The following is a 24,716-nucleotide window of genomic DNA, read 5'->3' as shown; positions in this document are numbered from 1 at the left end:
CACCTATTTTAGGTGCCCCGCCACTGCATGTCGTTAATCTTTATGAAAATTCATACACATGATCTACATGCTAGGGTGAACAAAAAATCCTCTTAATGTCATGGTGAAATGTCGACAGGAAGGCGGCCATTTTAGGTCAAAGTCAATATTTTGGCCTTTTAGCACCTCGCATTTTAACGAACTCGTCCTAGAGCTTTTATCCCACTGAGCCACAAATTGCTCAGGATGTTCAGGAGGCATGTGTGATTAAATGTTGTGTTATTTCTTCTAATAGGAGACTTAGTTTACGAGGGGCGGGGCCTCAAAGTTTGATGTCTCGCCATGAAAAATTAAACGGATATAACTCCCACATAAAGCAACATTTCTGCACCAAATTTGCTAGATATGATGGCAGTCCCCTCCTACAGAGTTCTATATGTCAATATTTTGATTATGAAATAGCCACGCCCCCTGGAGGTCAAAAGTGTTGTTTTTTGCTCACACACCCATAACTCTGGCTTGGTAGACACCACATGGCCCAAATTCACTCAGGCATCACAAAACATGTTGGTGAAGAGATCTGGTAAAGGACGTTGCTCTACGCTGCACGGCGTGCCCGTGACGCCATGGCGAAGTTCCATGCGGCGGCGTGACATCATAAATCACTATAAAATTGTCAATTTTGATCTGATCACCCTAAAACTTATAGGGATTAATAAGGGATCAGTCCTGAACAGATTAATGTGACCATTGCTGGTCTAGACCTAAGCCCCGCCCACTTACAACAGGAAGTGTTTTTTTCCACATTTGAGGGTCATGCTTCTAAGCAAATGGTCCCAAACACTTGAGACTCCTCCAAAACATGTCAAACCCTTTCATGATGCCACAATAACAACCTCAAGTTGCTACGCTAAACAGGACATGGCGAATGGCGGTCCAATGCCATGAAACAGGAAGTACCTGTGACCAAGCCATGGAACCTTGGACCGCCACCAAACTTGCCATGACTGATGACAGTAAGGCCCTGAACTAAGCCCCATTGAAACATTATGGAATAAATGGAGCATGTCTCCATAGCGCCCCCTACAAGATTTCAATCAATCAGCCCCGCCCACTACATTGACTGACATGGATAAAATTCATCACAGTTGGAGAACCTGCCAGTACCTTCAAAAAAGTCTCTTGGACATATGGGCCAAAACCAACAGGAAGTCGGCCATTTTGAAAAAGGTGCCATTTTTGGGGTCATTTCTTTGCCATGCATTTTAAACAACTCCTCCTAGGGATATTGTCCAACTGACACCCAACTTGCACAGGATGCTCAGGAGGCATGTGTGATTTAAAGTTGTGTTATTTCTTCTAATAGAAGATTTAGTTTAGGAGGGGCGGGCCCTCAAAGTTTGATGTCTCATTAACAAAGACTTATTGCTAAATCTCCCACATAAAACAACATATCAGCACAGGAATCGACACATTTGATGCCAGTTCCATGATGAACAAAATCTACAATGCAATAATATGACTCTGAACTAGCCCCACCCCTTGGCAACAACAAGTGTCTGATATCATGAACCAGGAAGTACCTGTAACAAAGCCATGAAATTGTTGATCTTCACCATACTTGCCATGAGTCATGACAGTTATGTCCTTAATAGAGTAAAATTACAATATAGTAGAAAAGATAGTAAATGGCTCCATAGCGCCCCCTACAATATTTCAATCAATCAGCCCCGCCCACTACATTGACTGACATGGATATGATTCGGGACACTTGTAGACCCTCCCAGTACCTTCAAAAAAGTCTCTTGGACATATGGGCTAAATGAAACAGGAAGTCGGCCATTTTGAAAAAGGTGTCATTTTTGGGGTCATTTCTGTCATTTTCTTTGCCATGCATTTGGAGGAACTTGTCCTAAGAATTTTGTCCAACTTTAACCCAAATGAGTCAGGATGCTCAAGAGGCATGTGTGATTAAAAGTTGTGCTATTTCTTTTAATAGGGGATATCGTTTAGGAGAGGCGGGGCAGCAAAGCAGATGTGATGCAATGAAAAGGAAAACTGACATAACTCCCACAAAAAACAACCAACCTGCACCAAATTTGCTACAGATGATGCCAGTCATATCCTTCACATTTCTGTATGTCAATAATTAGATTATAAATTAGCCCCGCCCCTTGGTGACAGGAAGTGACCGTTCATAAGGTCTAAATGGCCTGAAGTGCAGTCTGGCTGCACTTTAGGTTGAGAGAGGCATGGGAAGGATGTTGGCAGGGGAGGCGGTGGCATTATGCCGAGCGGCGCCATGGTGCGAGGACCTATATCACCGCTTGCGGTTTTAATTATTATTATTTTTATTCGGACACTTCGCGTGCTTTTTTGGAGGCCTGAACGTGCTCGAAAACTCACCAAATTTTGCGTACCCCCCCAAAGGAATACGAAAAATTTGATATTTTGAGGTGCTCCAGAATGTTTGGGCGAAACTGAACGAGAGCGCCACCTATTTTAGGTGCCCCGCCACTGCATGTCGTTAATCTTTATGAAAATTCATACACATGATCTACATGACAGGACAAACAAAAAATCCTCTTAATGTCATGGTGAAATGTCGACAGGAAGGCGGCTATTTTAGGTCAAAGTCAATATTTTGGCGTTTTAGATCCTCGCATTTTAACGAACTCGTCCTAGAGCTTTTAACCCACTGAGCCACAAATTGCTGAGGATGTTCAGGAGGCATGTGTGATTAAATGTTGTGTTATTTCTTCTAATAGGAGACTTAGTTTACGAGGGGCGGGGCCTCAAAGTTTGATGTCTCGCCATGAAAAATTAAACGGATATAACTCCCACATAAAGCAACATTTCTGCAACAAATTTGCAAGATATGATGGCAGTCCCCTCCTACAGAGTTCTATATGTCAAAATTTTGATTATGAAATAGCCACGCCCCCTGGAGGTCAAAAGTGTTGTTTTTTGCTCACACACCCATAACTCTGGCTTGGTGGACACCACATGGCCCAAATTCACTCAGGCATCACAAAACATGTTGGTGAAGAGATCTGATAAAGGACGTTGCTCTACGCTGCACGGCGTGCCCTTTGACGCCATGGCGAAGTTCCATGCGGCGGCGTGACATCATAAATCACTATAAAATTGTCAATTTTGATCTGATCACCCTAAAATTTATAGGGATTAATAAGGGATCAGTCCTGAACAGATTAATGTGACCATTGCTGGTCTAGACCTAAGCCCCGCCCACTTGCAACAGGAAGTGGTTTTTTCCACGTTTGAGGGTCATGCTTCTAAGCGAATGGTCCCAAACACTTGAGACTCCTCCAAAACATGTCAAACCCTTTCATGATGCCACAATCAAAACCTCAAGTCGCTACGCTAAACGGGACATGGCGAATGGCGGTCCAACGCCATGAAACAGGAAGTACTTGTGACCAAACCATGGAACCTTGGACCGCCACCAAACTTGCCATGACTGATGACAGTAAGGCCCTGAACTAAGCCCCATTGAAACATTATGGAATAAATGGAGCATGTCACCATAGCGCCCCCTACAAAATTTCAATCAATCAGCCCCGCCCACTACATGGACCGACATGGAAAAAATTCAGCACAGTTGGAGAACCTTCCAGTACCTTCAAAAAAGTCTCTTGGACATATAGGCTAAATTAAACAGGAAGTCGGCCATGTTGAAAAATGTGCCATTTTTGGGGTCATTTCTTTGCCATGCATTTTAAACAACTCCTCCTAGGGATATTGTCCAACTGACACCCAACTTGCACAGGATGCTCAGGAGGCATGTGTGATGTAAAGTTGTGTTATTTCTTCTAATAGAAGATTTAGTTTAGGAGGGGCGGGCCCTCAAAGTTTGATGTCTCATTAACAAAGACTTATTGCTAAAACTCCCACATAAAACAACATATCAGCACAGGAATCGACACATTTGATGCCAGTCCCATGATGAACAAAATCTGCAATGCAATAATGGGACTATGAATTAGCCCCACCCCTTGGCAACAAGAAGTGTCTGATATCATGAACCAGGAAGTACCTGTAACAAAGCCAGGAAATTGTTGATCTTCACCATACTTGCCATGAGTCATGACAGTTATGTCCTTAATAAAATAAAATTACAATATAATGGAAAAGATAGTAAATGGCTCGATAGCGCCCCCTACAATATTTCAATCAATCAGCCCCGTCCACTACATTGACTGACATGGATATGATTCGGGAAACTTGTAGACCCTCCCAGTACCTTCAAATAAGTCTCTTGGACATATGGGCAAAATCAAACAGGAAGTCGGCCATGTTGAAAAAAGGTGCCATTTTCGGGGTCATTTCTGTCATTTTCTTTGCCATGCTTTTTGAGGAAGTCCTGCTAAGATTTTTATCTAACTTTAATCCAAATGAGTCAGGATGCTCAAGAGGCATGTGTGATTAAAAGTTGTGCTATTTCTTTTAATAGGGGATATCGTTTAGGAGAGGCGGGGCAGCAAAGCAGATGTGATGCAATGAAAAGGAAAACTGACATAACTCCCACAAAAAACAACCAACCTGCACCAAATTTGCTACAGATGATGTCAGTCATATCCTTCACATTTGTGCATGGCAATAATTAGATGATAAGTTAGCCCCGCCCCTTGGTGACAGGAAGTGACCGTTCATAAGGCCTAAATGGCCTGAAGTGCAGTCTGGCTGCACTTTAGATTGAGAGAGGCATGGGAAGGATGTTGCCAGGGGAGGCGGTGGCATTATGCCGAGCGGCGCCATGGTGCGAGGGCCTATATCACCGCTTGCGGTTTTAATTATTATTATTATTATTAGGCCCGAGCACCTTGGCGGTGCGAAGGCCTATTGTAATTGCAGCGTTTATTATTATTATTATTATTATTATTATTATTATTATTCTCCTAATAAATGAATTGCTTTTTTGGAGGCCTGAACATGCTCAAAAACTCACCAAATTTTGCATACCCCCCCAAGGGAATGCGAAAAATGTGATATTTTGAGGTGCTCCAGAATGTTTCGGCAAAACTGAATGAGAGCGCCACCTATTATAGGTGCCCCGCCACTGCATGTCGTTAATCTTTATGAAAATTCATACACATGATCTACATGCTAGGGCGAACAAAAAATCCTCTTAATGTCATGGTGAAATGTCGACAGGAAGGCGGCCATTTTAGGTCAAAGTCAATATTTTGGCGTTTTAGCACCTCGCATTTTAACGAACTCGTCCTAGGGCTTTTATCCCACTGAGCCACAAATTGCTGAGGATGTTCAGGAGGCATGTGTGATTAAATGTTGTGTTATTTCTTCTAATAGGAGACTTAGTTTACGAGGGGCGGGGCCTCAAAGTTTGATGTCTCGCCAGGAAAAATTAAACGGATATAACTCCCACATAAAGCAACATTTCTGCACCAAATTTGCTAGATATGATGGCAGTCCCCTCCTACAGAGTTCTATATGTCAATATTTTGATTATGAAATAGCCACGCCCCCTGGAGGTCAAAAGTGTTGTTTTTTGCTCACACACCCATAACTCTGGCTTGGTGGACACCACATGGCCCAAATTCACTCAGGCATCAGAAAACATGTTGGTGAAGATATCTTATAAAGGACGTTGCTCTACGCTGCACGGCGTGCCCGTGACGCCATGGCGAAGTTCCATGCGGCGGCGTGACATCATAAATCACTATAAAATTGTCAATTTTGATCTGATCACCCTAAAACTTATAGGGATTAATAAGGGATCAGTCCTGAACAGATTACTGTGACCATTGCTGGTGTAGACCTAAACTCCGCCCACTTACAACAGGAAGTGTTTTTTTGCACGTTTGAGGGTCATGCTTCTAAGCAAATGGTCCCAAACACTTGAGCCTCCTCCAAAACATGTCAAACCCTTTCATGATGCCACAATAAAAACCTCAAGTCGCTACGCTAAACGGGACATGGCGAATGGCGGTCCAACGCCATGAAACAGGAAGTACCTGTGACCAAGCCATGGAACCTTGGACCGCAACCATACTTGCCATGACTGATGACAGTAAGGCCCTGAACTAAGCCCCATTGAAACATAATGGAATACATGGAGCATGTCTCTATAGCGCCCCCTACAAAATTTCAATCAATCAGCCCCGCCCACTACATGGACCGACATGGATAAAATTCAGCACAGTTGGAGAACCTTCCAGTACCTTCAAAAAAGTCTCTTGGACATATGGGCTAAATTCAACAGGAAGTCGGCCATTTTGAAAAAGGTGCCATTTTTGGGGTCATTTCTTTGCCATGCATTTTAAACAACTCCTCCTAGGGATATTGTCCAACTGACACCCAACTTGCACAGGATGCTCAGGAGGCATGTGTGATGTAAAGTTGTGTTATTTCTTCTAATAGAAGATTTAGTTTAGGAGGGGCGGGCCCTCAAAGTTTTATGTCTCATTAACAAAGACTTATTGCTAAAACTCCCACATAAAACAACATATCAGCACAGGAATCGACACATTTGATGCCAGTCCCATGATGAACAAAATCTACAATGCAATAATGGGACTATGAATTAGCCCCACCCCTTGGCAACAAGAAGTGTCTGATATCATGAACCAGGAAGTACCTGTAACAAAGCCATGAAACCTTTGATCTTCACCATACTTGCCATGAGTCATGAAAGTTATGCCCTTAATAGAGTAAAATTAAAATATAGTGGAGAAGATAGTAAATGGCTCCATAGCGCCCCCTACAATATTTTAATTATTCAGCCCCGCCCACTACATTGACTGACATGGATATGATTCGGGAAACTTGTAGACCCTCCCAGTACCTTCAAAAAAGTCTCTTGGACATATGGGCTAAATCCAACAGGAAGTCGGCCATTTTGAAAAGGGTGCCATTTTTGGGGTCATTTCTGTCATTTTCTTTGCCATGCATTTGGAGGAACTTGTCCTAAGAATTTTGTCCAACTTTAACCCAAATGAGTCAGGATGCTCAAGAGGCATGTGTGATTAAAAGTTGTGCTATTTCTTTTAATAGGGGATATCGTTTAGGAGAGGCGGGGCAGCAAAGCAGATGTGATGCAATGAAAAGGAAAACTGACATAACTCCCACAAAAAACAACCAACCTGCACCAAATTTGCTACAGATGATGCCAGTCATATCCTTCACATTTCTGTATGTCAATAATTAGATTATAAATTAGCCCCGCCCCTTGGTGACAGTAAGTGACCGTTCATAAGGTCTAAATGGCCTGAAGAGCAGTCTGGCTGCACTTTAGGTTGAGAGAGGCATGGGAAGGATGTTGCCAGGGGAGGCGGTGGCATTATGCCGAGTGGCGCCATGGTGCGAGGGCCTATATCACCGCTTGCGGTTTTAATTATTATTTTTATTCGGACACTTCGCGTGCTTTTTTGGAGGCCTGAACGTGCTCGAAAACTCACCAAATTTTGCGTACCCCCCCAAGGGAATACGAAAAATTTGATATTTTGAGGTGCTCCAGAATGTTTGGGCGAAACTGAACGAGAGCGCCACCTATTTTAGGTGCCCCGCCACTGCATGTCGTTAATCTTTATGAAAATTCATACACATGATCTACATGACAGGACAAACAAAAAATCCTCTTAATGTCATGGTGAAATGTCGACAGGAAGGCGGCCATTTTAGGTCAAAGTCAATATTTTGGCGTTTTAGCACCTCGCATTTTAACGAACTCGTCCTAGGGCTTTTATCCCACTGAGCCACAAATTGCTCAGGATGTTCAGGAGGCATGTGTGATTCAATGTTGTGTTATTTCCTCTAATAGGAGACTTAGTTTACGAGGGGCGGGGCCTCAAAGTTTGATGTCTCGCCATGAAAAATTAAACGGATATAACTCCCACATAAAGCAACATTTCTGCACCAAATTTGCTAGATATGATGGCAGTCCCCTCCTACAGAGTTCTATATGTCAATATTTTGATTATGAAATAGCCACGCCCCCTGGAGGTCAAAAGTGTTGTTTTTTGCTCACACACCCATAACTCTGGCTTGGTGGACACCACAGGGCCCAAATTCACTCAGGCATCACAAAACATGTTGGTGAAGAGATCTGATAAAGGACGTTGCTCTATGCTGCACGGCGTGCCCGTGACGCCATGGCGAAGTTCCATGCGGCGGCGTGACATCATAAATCACTATAAAATTGTCAATTTTGATCTGATCACCCTAAAACTTATAGGGATTAATAAGGGATCAGTCCTGAACAGATTGATGTGACCATTGCTGGTGTAGACCTAAGCCCCGCCCACTTACAACAGGAAGTGGTTTTTTCCACGTTTGAGGGTCATGCTTCTAAGCAAATGGTCCAAAACACTTGAGACTCCTCCAAAACATGTCAAACCCTTTCATGATGCCACAATAAAAACCTCAAGTCGCTACGCTAAACGGGACATGGCGAATGGCGGTCCAACGCCATGAAAAAGGAAGTACCTGTGACCAAGCCCTGGAACCTTGGACCGCCACCAAACTTGCCATGACTGATGACAGTAAGGCCCTGAACTAAGCCCCATTGAAACATTATGGAATAAATGGAGCATGTCTCCATAGCGCCCCCTACAATATTTCAATCAATCAGCCCCGCCCACTACATTGATCGACATGGATAAAATTCAGCACAGTTGGAGAACCTGCCAGTACCTTCAAAAAAGTCTCTTGGACATATGGGCTAAATTCAACAGGAAGTCAGCCATTTTGAAAAAGGTGCCATTTTTGGGGTCATTTCTTTGCCATGCATTTTAAACAACTCCTCCTAGGGATATTGTCCAACTGACACCCAACTTGCACAGGATGCTCAGGAGGCATGTGTGATTTAAAGTTGTGTTATTTCTTCTAATAGAAGATTTAGTTTAGGAGGGGCGGGCCCTCAAAGTTTTATGTCTCATTAACAATGACTTATTGCTAAAACTCCCACATAAAACAACATATCAGCACAGGAATCGACACATTTGATGCCAGTCCCATGATGAACAAAATCTACAATGCAATAATGGGACTATGAATTAGCCCCACCCCTTGGCAACAAGAAGTGTCTGATATCATGAACCAGGAAGTACCTGTAACAAAGCCATGAAACCTTTGATCTTCACCATACTTGCCATGAGTCATGAAAGTTATGCCCTTAATAGAGTAAAATTAAAATATAGTGGAGAAGATAGTAAATGGCTCCATAGCGCCCCCTACAATATTTTAATTAATCAGCCCCGCCCACTACATTGACTGACATGGATATGATTCGGGAAACTTGTAGACCCTCCCAGTACCTTCAAAAAAGTCTCTTGGACATATGGGCTAAATCCAACAGGAAGTCGGCCATTTTGAAAAGGGTGCCATTTTTGGGGTCATTTCTGTCATTTTCTTTGCCATGCATTTGGAGGAACTTGTCCTAAGAATTTTGTCCAACTTTAACCCAAATGAGTCAGGATGCTCAAGAGGCATGTGTGATTAAAAGTTGTGCTATTTCTTTTAATAGGGGATATCGTTTAGGAGAGGCGGGGCAGCAAAGCAGATGTGATGCAATGAAAAGGAAAACTGACATAACTCCCACAAAAAACAACCAACCTGCACCAAATTCACTACAGATGATGTCAGTCATATTCTTCACATTTCTGTATGTCAATAATTAGATCATAAATTAGCCCCGCCCCTTGGTGACAGGAAGTGACCGTTCACAAGGCCTAAATGGCCTGAAGTGCAGTCTGGCTGCACTTTAGGTTGAGAGAGGCATGGGAAGGATGTTGCCAGGGGAGGCGGTGGCATTATGCCGAGCGGCGCCATGGTGCGAGGGCCTATATCACCGCTTGCGGTTTTAATTATTATTATTATTATTTTTATTCGGACACTTCGCGTGCTTTTTTGGAGGCCTGAACGTGCTCGAAAACTCACCAAATTTTGCGTACCCCCCCAAGGGAATACGAAAAATTTGATATTTTGAGGTGCTCCAGAATGTTTGGGCGAAACTGAATGAGAGCGCCACCTATTTTAGGTGCCCCGCCATTGCATGTCGTTAATCTTTATGAAAATTCATACACATGATCTACATGCAAGGGCGAACAAAAAATCCTCTTAATGTCATGGTGAAATGTCGACAGGAAGGCGGCCATTTTAGGTCAAAGTCAATATTTTGGCGTTTTAGCACCTCGCATTTTAACGAACTCGTCCTAGAGCTTTTAACCCACTGAGCCACAAATTGCTCAGGATGTTCAGGAGGCATGTGTGATTAAATGTTGTGTTATTTCTTCTAATAGGAGACTTAGTTTACGAGGGGCGGGGCCTCAAAGTTTGATGTCTCGCCATGAAAAATTAAACGGATATAACTCCCACATAAAGCAACATTTCTGCACCAAATTTGCTAGATATGATGGCAGTCCCCTCCTACAGAGTTCTATATGTCAATATTTTGATTATGAAATAGCCACGCCCCCTGGAGGTCAAAAGTGTTGTTTTTTTCTCACACACCCATAACTCTGGCTTGGTGGATACCACATGGCCCAAATTCACTCAGGCATCACAAAACATGTCGGTGAAGAGATCTGGTAAAGGACGCTGCTCTACGCTGCACGGCGTGCCCGTGACGCCATGGCGAAGTTCCATGCGGCGGCGTGACATCATAAATCACTATAAAATTCTCAATTTTGATCTGATCACCCTAAAACTTATAGGGATTAATAAGGGATCAGTCCTGAACAGATTAATGTGACCATTGCTGGTGTAGACCTAAGCCCCGCCCACTTACAACAGGAAGTGGTTTTTTCCACGTTTGAGGATCATGCTTCTAAGCAAATGATCCCAAACACTTGAGACTCCTCCAAAACATGTCAAACCCTTTCATGATGCCACAATAAAAACCTCAAGTCGCTACGCTAAACGGGACATGGCGAATGGCGGTCCAACGCCATGAAACAGGAAGTACCTGTGACCAAGCCATGGAACCTTGGACCGCCACCAAACTTGCCATGACTGATGACAGTAAGGCCCTGAACTAAGCCCCATTGAAACATTATGAAATAAATGGAGCATGTCTCCATAGCGCCCCCTACAAAATTTCAATCAATCAGCCCCGCCCACTACATGGACCGACATGGATAAAATTCAGCACAGTTGGAGAACCTGCCAGTACCTTCAAAAAAGTCTCTTGGACATATGGGCTAAATTCAACAGGAAGTCGGCCATTTTGAAAAAGGTGCCATTTTGGGGGTCATTTCTTTGCCATGCATTTTAAACAACTCCTCCTAGGGATATTGTCCAACTGACACCCAACTTGCACAGGATGCTCAGGAGGCATGTGTGATTTAAAGTTGTGTTATTTCTTCTAATAGAAGATTTAGTTTAGGAGGGGCGGGCCCTCAAAGTTTGATGTCTCATTAACAAAGACTTATTGCTAAAACTCCCACATAAAACAACATATCAGCACAGGAATCGCCACATTTGATGCCAGTCCCATGATGAACAAAATATACAATGCAATAATGGGACTATGAATTAGCCCCACCCCTTGGCAACAACAAGTGTCTGATATCATGAACCAGGAAGTACCTGTAACAAAGCCATGAAATTGTTGATCTTCACCATACTTGTCATGAGTCATGACAGTTATGTCCTTAATAGAGTAAAATTACAATATAGTGGAGAAAATCGTAAACGGCTCCATAGCGCCCCCTACAATATTTCAATCAATCAGCCCCGCCCACTGCATTGACTGACATTGATACTATTCGGCACAGTTGTAGAACCTTCCAGTACCTTGAAAAAAGTCTCTTGGACATATGGGCTAAATAAAACAGGAAGTCGGCCATTTTGAAAAAAGGTGTCATTTTTGGGGCAATTTCTGTCATTTTCTTTGTCATGCATTTTGAGAAGTTCCTTCTAAGAATTTTGTCCAACTTTAACCCAAATGAGTCAGGATGCTCAAGAGGCATGTGTGATTAAAAGTTGTGCTATTTCTTTTAATAGGGGATATCATTTTGGAGAGGCGGGGCAGCAAAGCAGCTGTGATGCAATGAAAAGGAAAACTGACATAACTCCCACAAAAAACAACCAACCTGCACCAAATTTGCTACAGATGATGCCAGTCATATCCTTTACATTTCTGCATGTCAATAATTAGATGATAAGTTAGCCCCGCCCCTTGGTGACAGGAAGTGACCCTTCATAAGGCCTAAATGGCCTGAAGTGCAGTCTGGCTGCACTTTAGGTTGAGAGAGGCATGGGAAGGATGTTGCCAGGGGAGGCGGTGGCATTATGCCGAGCGGCGCCATGGTGCGAGGGCCTATATCACCGCTTGCGGTTTTAATTATTATTGATATTGACATTAATATGCCTCAAACATAGCTGCTTTAAGGAAACACTTCAGTTTTTCTTTACTTTAAACTTGCAGAAATTAGTGACTTAATAACCCAGTTAATAAGCCGTCACTGCAAAATCTCATTGTTTTAATTTGACATACAAATATTAGACAAGGAAAATTACAAATCCATAAAAATTAATATAAGACTCTTTGTTTAGACGAAAAAGGGATCTTGAGCAAACTGAAATGTCCTAATAAATATAAAAAAAAAAAAAACTTTTCCCCAGATCAAGTAATCTCTGTATGATTTAAAATGCTTTGAAGTAATATTATTATTATTATTATTATTATTATTATTATTATTATTATTATTATTATTATTGATAATAATAATAATAACAACAGCAAGAAAGGATAACTATCAGGACATGCAGAGATAATTAAATAATAGAACACCTTCCTGTGGGTTAATCTGGTCAGAACGTGGTAAAACCTGCTGGTTATTCTCAGTCAGGCGTGTTTGGGGAAGTGGAACATTATCAATCAAGGTAGAAAACTAAAAGTAAAATGTCTCCAAAAGGAATTAAAAACAAAACAGGAGTACGTGCTTTGAGACAAAATCACTTGTTGAAAATGTAATTTCCAGCCTGGAAAACCAGACGTAAACCATCTCGATGCCTCCTCTGAGAGTTTCCACTCTGCACGCCGCTGCATTTGCACTTGCTTGTTTATGACTTTGTGTATTGCGGGAAAGATTCAAATGCAGAATCTAATAAAAATCTTAACATGTCCAAAGGAGTCATTTGGGAACGCAAATTGGTGCAAAGATTTATCAAAGATTTAATCAAGACTGCTCCTTGACAAGCAGATGCTCGCAGCTGAAAACAGCACAAAACTAAAAGTCTGGTGATGATTATAGTCTTGTATGAAGAATGTTAAGTTTATGTCACTGTCAAAGCCACCAAAGCATGTTACGCAGACAAATACAAGAAAAACCACAGTAACAAAACACATGATCAATAAACAAAGGTAAAAACCCGAAGAAAACCTTCATTTGATTTTGATCAAATGTACAATCTAGATTCCCTTTACCTGCTTCTTTAAGTGTGGAACTTCAGCATGCTACCAGACAGGTGGCAGGATAAACCCTGGACTGGTTTTCAGGTCACCAACAGGAAAGACAACCATCAATGCATTTCTTTTAGCTGTGGGAGGAAGCTGGATAGAACATGGAAGCTGCTCACAAAGGCTCCGGCTGAGGTCCGAACCAGGAACCTTCTCGCTGTTTAACCTGCTGTGTATATTTATTACTTACAGAAATATAATTGAAGATGTTCTTGCATACACGGTGTGCAGGAGTGCTGCGTTTGATTGACAGTTCTGCCCTTTATAACTGAGCCTTGTCCTTGTGGGAGCTCATGGTGCTTCCTCTCAAGGATGACTCATAGTGAAGATAAACCCCCCACCCCCACCCCACCTCTTTGCCCTCCTACTCCCCTCTGCTTCCAGCCACTTCAACCTTCTTATCGTCCCCGGAAGGAACTGTTCTTTATTTCCAGAGAGGACGTAACACACCTTCCAGTTGCAATCATTTTTCTGTTCAAACATGAAAACTGGAGAGTTTAGACAAGCCAGACAGAATATTACTAGTTATCTTAAATATTACTTGCACAGTTGTTACCTTTCTAGTCATCTGCCAGAACCTTTTTTCCAAAGCGAATTACATGAGAGGGGACCAATTAACTACAGCAATTAACCCAACTCCAAAGGAACACACACACTGGGAGAACATGCAAACTCCACGCCACAATGTAGCTTTTAGGTTTACAAAGCACATTTAAATTTTATTGGGAGAAATCTAATTTCCATGTTGAGCTCTGTGACAGGGTCAGACATGGTCGCTGGGTGATTTATGACCCACAGACTCTGTGGACATGAACTTAAAAAACTAATTAGGGAGAAAAATGACTCAGCATCAAAGTGGGATGAAAAATAAAAAGATTTTAGAAGAACTTCAGAAGATAGATCTGCCAACTGGAAGGTTAGTAGACCTCATGTTAAGGTGTCCTTGAGCCAGAGCTAAGGTAAAGAAAGTGATGTTTGCTTGACTATTAGCCAAACAACTGATGTTACTACTGACTCTGGATCACATATAGAACACGTTCCTATAACCGCCTTTTTCCAAATACGTAACATTGCTAAATTGGGAAGAGCTCATCACAGAGAGATGCAGAAACACTCGTCCATGCTTTTGTTGTTGTGTTGCATAACAAGACAGCACATAAAACCACATAAAAAGCACATTTCTGCTACACTAATGCAAACAGTCACACTGTCTGGGTCCACAACAGTGCGGACGTCATGTGATTAAGAAAATGAAATAGCAAAGTAAACAACTCTTTGATTTAATATGGTTATATCATTATGCCCCAGGCCTTGGCTTTTGTTTGATTTGGAAAAACCAGGACTTACTCTATCAGAACTCAACTGACTGTGCTATCACTCATCTGTGATTGGCTGGTACCTCAGCATACGCCCAACACTTGTGGCTGGCCGCACGTTCAGGCAGTAGATCAGCAGGTGATGATACAGCAGATGCACCAGGAGCTTCTTCCTCAGGCAAATGAGTCCAAATGAGCAGCTACTCAGTCCTGGGCCTACGCATACTCCTGGCCCAGGACCAAGCGTGAGTAAAAATGGCTTAGTTTAGGGTCCAGAGGGAGAGGCTGGCTGCAGGGCCAGGCAGGAGGGTCACCTTCCTAAGCATGTAGACTGCTGCGTATGCTCCTCTCTGCAGGTCCTGGACGTGACGTCGCCAAAGGAAGGCTGAGAAGGATCCATCGCTGCAGAGAGGAGGGTCACCCCAAGCTGCACAGTGGACGTTTTAAATGACATTTTAGAGACATTTTAGAAGACTGGGGTTTGATATTTTAACTTTTTAACCTTTTTATTATATTATCTTTTTATTAAACCATTTTTATTGAGATTTTAGTGTGGTTGACTCTGCTCCCCCTGATTTTTAAAAGAACCAAGGTGGCCGGAAGTACCCTTCTTTTTTTTTACCTGTTTTTATTTTCTTTCTTTTTTTTTTTTTTTTTTTTTTTTAACACGCCCCAGCCACCCCTGTGTTACACTTAGGATGAGAGATGGAGAAGTGGTCTGCAATCTGAGCCAAGTCATCTTTGTGGCATCGGTTCAACTGATCAAGAGGAGATCAGCTCAGAAGCAGCTCAAAATCAAACTGTGCAATGATCAGTGCCCAAACTTCTATTGACAGCTATAAAGGCTAACAAACAATTCCAATCAATACTTATCTTTACAGATCACAAGGGCATCAAAGATCCTGGACAAGCCCCCAAAGCTCCTGGTGCATCTGCTGTATAGTTACTTGCTAATCTGTCACCTGAACATTTTGCCAGGCACTACACTGAGTTTGTGGCTGTGTCTCAATCAGTGCACTAACACTACTTCGCGCACTATGTTTCAGTGCGTAGTGCGTTTACACTGACTTTTGTGCAAAAACCTCAGTGCACTGAAAGTACCCGGATGCTGCCCTAAACCCGCCCATAAATGCAGTGTGGAACGATGGACACAACGCTGATCCAGGCGGGGATTCATTTGTATAAATGTAAGTATTAAATTATCCCGTTATGATGGTGATGTATACTGCAGCCTGCTAATCTATCCCTGACGACAGTTATGGATCTGACCATTTGTCAGACTCGGTAGGTAGCACCGTAGGTTAGCACACTGTTAGCAGTTTTTATCCGCTGTAGTGGACGTATACAGGTTATATGTGGTATAAATGATGAATGTTACAGGTTCTGTATGTTCATTCATCCTTGTTGAACGTCCAGATGAAGCATTGTGGTGTTTATAACGTAAACTATTAATACCGATATAGCGCCAGTTTTTAGAGAGTGGTCCGTTACTATGGTAACCACTGATGCCATAAATCTGCATCGTATCATCAGATCTGAACTGCTGAGACTGAACGAGAAAATATAGATATAAAATAAACATAGTAGTGCATTTAGTTGGTTTGATTATTAGAGTGCAAAGTGTGAGGTGTGTAACTTTCTTCTGCATGGCTCCACCTCGTCTGTCCCTGATTGAAAATCGTGTGTGTGTGTGTGTGTGTGTGTGTGTGGTTTACGTTGTAGTTGGTGTCATGTAATATTTACTGAATGTTTTGTGTGTTTTGTGTATGGTAATAAATTAATCATTACAAATATTTAATTATATTTGTAAAAATGTTAAAGGGAAGTTCATTGTAGATCTTTATTATATAGAGACACACAATTTGTTTCCCATTCGCCAAATTATTTATTGTTTAGATATAAATGCAATCATGATCTGGGGAGTAACATCATTACCATCCTCTGCCTCTCATCAGCCTCACAGACGGTTCCTGGAGATGCTGCTGGTTCTCCTTCTGGTTGTTTCCCAGCTGCCCTCCTGACATCTTCATCATCATCATCATCATCATCATCATCATCATCTGGCTCCAGAAGGTCACCGCTGCTCACGCAGATGTTGTGGAGGACGGTGGACGTACTTCACCTCCATCCAGAGCCTTTAGGAAGACAGACCTCCACCTGGTCTCTAGGATCCTGAAAGACAGACCTCCACCTGGTCTCTAGGATCCTGAAAGACGGACCTCCACCTGGTCTCTGGGATCCTGAAAGACGGACCTCCACCTGGTCTCTGGGATCCTGAAAGACGGACCTCCACCTGGTCTCTGGGATCCTGAAAGACGGACCTCCACCTGGTCTCTGGGATCCTGAAAGACGGACCTCCACCTGGTCTCTGGGATCCTGAAAGACGGACCTCCACCTGGTCTCTGGGATCCTGAAAGACGGACCTCCACCTGGTCTCTGGGATCCTGAAAGACGGACCTCCACCTGGTCTCTGGGATCCTGAAAGACGGACCTCCACCTGGTCTCTGGGATCCTGAAAGACGGACCTCCACCTGGTCTCTGGGATCCTGAAAGACGGACCTCCACCTGGTCTCTGGGATCCTGAAAGACGGACCTCCACCTGGTCTCTGGGGTCCTGAAAGACGGACCTCCACCTGGTCTCTGGGATCCTGAAAGACGGACCTCCACCTGGTCTCTAGGATCCTGAAAGACAGACCTCCACCTGGTCTCTGGGATCCTGAAAGACAGACCTCCACCTGGTCTCTGGGATCCTGAAAGACAGACCTCCACCTGGTCTCTGGGATCCTGAAAGACAGACCTCCACCTGGTCTCTAGGATCCTGAAAGACGGACCTCCACCTGGTCTCTAGGATCCTGAAAGACGGACCTCCACCTGGTCTCTAGGATCCTGAAAGACGGACCTCCACCTGGTCTCTAGGATCCTGAAAGACGGACCTCCACCTGGTCTCTGGGATCCTGAAAGACGGACCTCCACCTGGTCTCTGGGATCCTGAAAGACGGACCTCCACCTGGTCTCTGGGATCCTGAAAGACGGACCTCCACCTGGTCTCTGGGGTCCTGAAAGACGGACCTCCACCTGGTCTCTGGGATCCTGAAAGACGGACCTCCACCTGGTCTCTAGGATCCTGAAAGACAGACCTCCACCTGGTCTCTGGGATCCTGAAAGACAGACCTCCACCTGGTCTCTGGGATCCTGAAAGACAGACCTCCACCTGGTCTCTGGGATCCTGAAAGACAGACCTCCACCTGGTCTCTAGGATCCTGAAAGACGGACCTCCACCTGGTCTCTAGGATCCTGAAAGACGGACCTCCACCTGGTCTCTGGGATCCTGAAAGACGGACCTCCACCTGGTCTCTGGGATCCTGAAAGACAGACCTCCACCTGGTCTCTGGGATCCTGAAAGACGGACCTCCACCTGGTCTCTGGGATCCTGAAAGACGGACCTCCACCTGGTCTCTGGGATCCTGAAAGACGGACCTCCACCTGGTCTCTAGGATCTTGAAAGACGGACCTCCACCTGGTCTCTGGGATCCTGAAAGACGGACCTCCACCTGGTCTCTAGGATCCTGAAAGACGGACCTCCACCTGGTCTCTGGGATCCTGAAAGACGGACCTCCACCTGGTCTCTGGGATCCTGAAAGACGGACCTCCACCTGGTCTCTGGGATCTTGAAAGACGGACCTCCACCTGGTCTCTGGGATCCTGAAAGACGGACCTCCACCTGGTCTCTAGGATCTTGAAAGACGGACCTCCACCTGGTCTCTAGGATCCTGAAAGACGGACCTCCACCTGGTCTCTGGGATCCTGAAAGACGGACCTCCACCTGGTCTCTAGGATCCTGAAAGACAGACCTCCACCTGGTCTCTGGGATCCTGAAAGACGGACCTCCACCTGGTCTCTGGGATCCTGAAAGACGGACCTCCACCTGGTTTCTGGGATCCTGAAAGACGGACCTCCACCTGGTCTCTAGGATTTTGAAAGACGGACCTCCACCTGGTCTCTGGGATCCTGAAAGACGGACCTCCACCTGGTCTCTAGGATCCTGAAAGACGGACCTCCACCTGGTCTCTGGGATCCTGAAAGACGGACCTCCACCTGGTCTCTGGGATCCTGAAAGACGGACCTCCACCTGGTCTCTAGGATCCTGAAAGACGGACCTCCACCTGGTCTCTGGGATCCTGAAAGACGGACCTCCACCTGGTCTCTAGGATCCTGAAAGACAGACCTCCACCTGGTCTCTAGGATCCTGAAAGATGGACCTCCACCTGGTCTCTAGGATCCTGAAAGACGGACCTCCACCTGGTCTCTAGGATCCTGAAAGACGGACCTCCACCTGGTCTCTAGGATCCTGAAAGACGGACCTCCACCTGGTCTCTAGGATCCTGAAAGACGGACCTCCACCTGGTCTCTAGGATCCTGAAAGACGGACCTCCACCTGGTCTCTAGGATCCTGAAAGACGGACCTCCACCTGGTCTCTGGGATCCTGAAAGACGGACCTCCACCTGGTCTCTGGGATCCTGAAAGACGGACCTCCACCTGGTCTCTGGGGTCCTGAAAGACGGACCTCCACCTGGTCTCTGGGATCCTGAAAGACGGACCTCCACCTGGTCTCTAGGATCCTGAAAGACAGACCTCCACCTGGTCTCTGGGATCCTGAAAGACAGACCTCCACCTGGTCTCTGGGATCCTGAAAGACAGACCTCCACCTGGTCTCTGGGATCCTGAAAGACAGACCTCCACCTGGTCTCTAGGATCCTGAAAGACGGACCTCCACCTGGTCTCTAGGATCCTGAAAGACGGACCTCCACCTGGTCTCTGGGATCCTGAAAGACGGACCTCCACCTGGTCTCTGGGATCCTGAAAGACAGACCTCCACCTGGTCTCTGGGATCCTGAAAGACGGACCTCCACCTGGTCTCTGGGATCCTGAAAGACGGACCTCCACCTGGTCTCTGGGATCCTGAAAGACGGACCTCCACCTGGTCTCTAGGATCTTGAAAGACGGACCTCCACCTGGTCTCTGGGATCCTGAAAGACGGACCTCCACCTGGTCTCTAGGATCCTGAAAGACGGACCTCCACCTGGTCTCTGGGATCCTGAAAGACGGACCTCCACCTGGTCTCTGGGATCCTGAAAGACGGACCTCCACCTGGTCTCTGGGATCTTGAAAGACGGACCTCCACCTGGTCTCTGGGATCCTGAAAGACGGACCTCCACCTGGTCTCTAGGATCTTGAAAGACGGACCTCCACCTGGTCTCTAGGATCCTGAAAGACGGACCTCCACCTGGTCTCTGGGATCCTGAAAGACGGACCTCCACCTGGTCTCTAGGATCCTGAAAGACAGACCTCCACCTGGTCTCTGGGATCCTGAAAGACGGACCTCCACCTGGTCTCTGGGATCCTGAAAGACGGACCTCCACCTGGTCTCTGGGATCCTGAAAGACGGACCTCCACCTGGTCTCTGGGATCCTGAAAGACGGACCTCCACCTGGTCTCTAGGATTTTGAAAGACGGACCTCCACCTGGTCTCTGGGATCCTGAAAGACGGACCTCCACCTGGTCTCTAGGATCCTGAAAGACGGACCTCCACCTGGTCTCTGGGATCCTGAAAGACGGACCTCCACCTGGTCTCTGGGATCCTGAAAGACGGACCTCCACCTGGTCTCTAGGATCCTGAAAGACGGACCTCCACCTGGTCTCTGGGATCCTGAAAGACGGACCTCCACCTGGTCTCTAGGATCCTGAAAGACAGACCTCCACCTGGTCTCTAGGATCCTGAAAGACGGACCTCCACCTGGTCTCTAGGATCCTGAAAGACGGACCTCCACCTGGTCTCTAGGATCCTGAAAGACGGACCTCCACCTGGTCTCTAGGATCCTGAAAGACGGACCTCCACCTGGTCTCTAGGATCCTGAAAGACGGACCTCCACCTGGTCTCTAGGATCCTGAAAGACGGACCTCCACCTGGTCTCTAGGATCCTGAAAGACGGACCTCCACCTGGTCTCTGGGATCCTGAAAGACGGACCTCCACCTGGTCTCTAGGATCCTGAAAGACGGACCTCCACCTGGTCTCTGGGATCCTGAAAGACGGACCTCCACCTGGTCTCTAGGATCCTGAAAGACAGACCTCCACCTGGTCTCTAGGATCCTGAAAGATGGACCTCCACCTGGTCTCTAGGATCCTGAAAGACGGACCTCCACCTGGTCTCTAGGATCCTGAAAGACGGACCTCCACCTGGTCTCTGGGATCCTGAAAGACGGACCTCCACCTGGTCTCTGGGATCCTGAAAGACAGACCTCCACCTGGTCTCTAGGATCCTGAAAGACCTCTCCACACACACCTGGCTTCTGACAGGCAGCAGGTGAAGCGAGCTTGCAGGTGGATTCAGACAGGCTGCCTGAGGAGCGTCATGAGGAAGATGGACCGCTACAAGCAGGAGGAGATTCAATAAAGGATTCAATAAACTGTTTCTATAACATCTCTGTGTCTGAGCATCTTCTTTACAGCATTACATTCCCTACATTATCATTTATAATCCGTTTCCTGTTGCTAGATGTGCACAGCATCAGAGTAAACACCAGTTAAAACACGTGTTTCATGTAAAGGACATTTTTTCCACTGAAAATATCTTTGCATATTTAAAAGCTGTTTTATTAGTGTTTTGATTTGCACTTTATTATACTACTAAACATGAGGGAGACATGCAGAGACACATGACAGTCTGATGTTGCTTTGTATTGTTAACAACTGAGATAGATCACTCTAGTGTAGGCCATAATATATGATGATATGATACATAAAGTTATGTTTGCTGGATTTGTTCATTTATTTTTTACAACTTCCTAAAAAGAATTTAGTGGGACGAACCGTCTCTGAAACGATGAGCCAACAATGAAGCGAGACTGGCAACAGGTACGCACTCTGGGCACGTATACAGGCGGGTCATACATGTTAGAAATAAATACATATACGTACCAACTCATGTTCAGCCAATCAGAGGAGGATCCTTCGTCACCTTTAATGCGATGGAGTTTCATGAGAGAAGCAAATTCATTCTCCTAATTTAATGCTTTGTTTTACTTTTTGCGGCAGAATAATTGTGGTCAAATGTGAGTTTGTCACTACCGGTTCATGTTCCACGTCCATGTTCCATTTGGGACAGCACTTACCCACCGTAGTGCGCACTACGCACTTTTCTCTGTAGTGTGCACTACGCACTAACGAATTGAGACACAGCCCATGTCTCAGTATGTTTCTGAGGAACCTGAGATGGATGATGAGGTTGATGGCACAGTTGGGCGAGTGCTGAGGGACCCGCCAATCGTGGATGAGTGATGGCACAGTCGGTTGCATTCTGATGTAGTCAGCCATGGTTTTTCCAAATAAAACAAAAGGCCCAGGCATGGGGTCATAACATGTGATGTAAAGATTCACATAACACCATTTGCTGAAACTAATATGACATTGATTTGCATTAAATGGAGAAATATTTGGCCTTTTTTTTTTGTTTTCGTCCCATAGCTGTTAGAAATATTACCTGATTGTCCAACATAGGACGCTGCCTTCTGTCTACTGCAGGTAAACCATTCTCACAACTCAACTCTATCCACTTTCACTCTGTCAGGAAGCTCATAGCTGAATCCAGCAGCCAGGTTCTGAACAGAGTTTTCTATTCCTTGCTGGAATCAGATCTGACATAACCAGAGACTTTCATGGTTGCAAGTCAACATTTGCAGAAACAGCATTCCCAGATGCAGAATGATGTTACATGGATCAGCTCAGCAATACTTTGAAATATCTTTAAATTGTGTTATTTAATTATCTAAGGCTATGAAAGTGATGTCAGTCTCATGAAATCTTGGAGACAATCATACGGAATTCATAACTATGTGTCCACATCAAACCACTGAGGGTGTTACACCACCTCGACGATTCAGCATCAATGTTCAATCCATGTTGGAGGGTTTTAGAAGGCACCACAACTCAACACATAGTAGTTGCAGAGGGTATTTACTGTTGCAGATCCTCCATGTCAGTATGCAGATGGAGAGGACATGGGAAGGAAGTAGGATGCAGACGTAATTCAGAAAAAAGGGAATAATCACTTTAATTTGCAACCTGTTTCATCAGAAAATGTGATACATTTCTTTACACGTCAAAAACACAAAGCAGTTTCACAATTCACATTAAGAATTTGTAGGATTACAATGTTTAAGTATTTTTTATAATGAAGGATGGCATCATGACATCCTTGACCAATAAAAACTGTGTATTCTATAAAATCTTAACCATATGACTGTGGGAGCCCAGTGGAAATGTTGATAAACGTTCATTAGAAAACTGAAAGAACAGTTTAAAAAAAAAAGAAAAAAAGAGTAGCGCAAAGCAGAATTAAAAACGTTAGCAACTGCAATCTCATGAATAAAGCCAGAAAAAAGGATAGGGTCTTGACTGCAGCCTGGAGAATGAGGCGGGGCTGAAAAAAGCCTCAAATTTTATCACCCCATGAGGAAACACCGTCGCAGAGCTTGATGCAGAAGAACCCTAACTAACTGAAGGGATTTATAAACCTGAAAGGCAAGGTAGGAGATCCTGGAAAAAAGGTTCAAGCAAGCTTAATTTAGAAACGACACAATTCAAAACTCCAAACCACTTCCTTTAGACTCACCCTTGAAGCAACACCTCAAAAGAACAGAAATACACAATGCTTGTTCCAGGGGCACGATACTGGCACTTTTTCTGCCACAATGTCCCATACGTTTGACTGTGCATCATATTTGATGTAGTATGCTAGCTAATGAAGCTAGCCAACCACTGGCTCTCCTCTTGTTGCCTTTGCAAGTGCTTCAAGTCACCATCCATTCGTTTCGAACAGCTGGTTAAAATGATTGGAAGGTGTTTTCTCAGCCCAGTCTGTTCCACAGATGACAATTTTTTATTTATTTTCATGTTTGAGCATCTAATTAATTGGTTACAATCAGGGTGTGAAGGGGATTTTCAGCAATATGGTATAAAAAAAAATCTTGAGAAACATCACATGCCTTGGCTTTATCATCTTTTTATCATGGGAGTCTATGGGGATTCGCTCTGTTTTGGAGCCCCTAGTGGAGCGAGGAGGAATGCAATTTTTGGCACTTCCGCATAGGCTTCACTTTCAACTACTGTATGTTGCCGCTTGGTTTAATCCCTATCTTTATAGAAACATTTGACTGAGAATGATGAAATCAAATAAAAATAGTGATTGCGTTCTGGTACATCGGTTTTAGTGTAAAATAAAATTATTACCATTAATTACTATGTTATGTAATATCTATCATGTAATCGTCTGCTTTCTGGTCTCCATTGAGGGCCAGAAGACAATAATCAGACTGTGTTCCACTAGGTTTTGAGCAAAGTTTGCATCATGAAGTGATGCCCAAAGTGTATGCACCACATTTGTTCTTATGGGTTAAACAAACCCCCACTTTTAAAAGGTCAAAGCCATTTGGACATGGGCTTAAACCGCATGCAGTTTGACGCAAACAGAACTCCAGCTTAATGTCAGCTTCATTAGTGTTATTTCCCTTCTACCAACTGTGTGTTTCAGCAGTGTCTAGACTGGCCTGCTGACTCCTGAAAAACAGCCACTTTTAGTATGAGGAGATGACACTTATCATAGCTCCATGATGTCTTTAAATACAGAGCTGGCGGGCGAGTCATGGTGGTTGAGTCTAATTAACACTCACATTGTACATGCATGACTTGTGCTCGGCTGTTTATGTCCTTCAACGCTTGTGGGGATGAGAAAAATAATTGCAGTCTGTTAAGTTGGAGTGAAAAAGCAGAGACGGGGAAAATAAAAAGATGTAAAAAAAAAAAAAAAAAAAATCACATCCAGGAAAGGACAGTATACAGCAGCATTTCTGCAACCTTTCTAAACTGGCATCTGCATTGGTCCATCCATGTCTCATGTTGGACTGGATAGCTGTAACTGG

This window comes from Telmatherina bonti, assembly GCF_933228915.1.
Source record: "Telmatherina bonti genome assembly, chromosome: 3".
In the NCBI taxonomy this organism is placed as follows: Eukaryota; Metazoa; Chordata; class Actinopteri; order Atheriniformes; family Telmatherinidae; genus Telmatherina; species Telmatherina bonti.
This window is presented reverse-complemented; position numbering follows the sequence as displayed.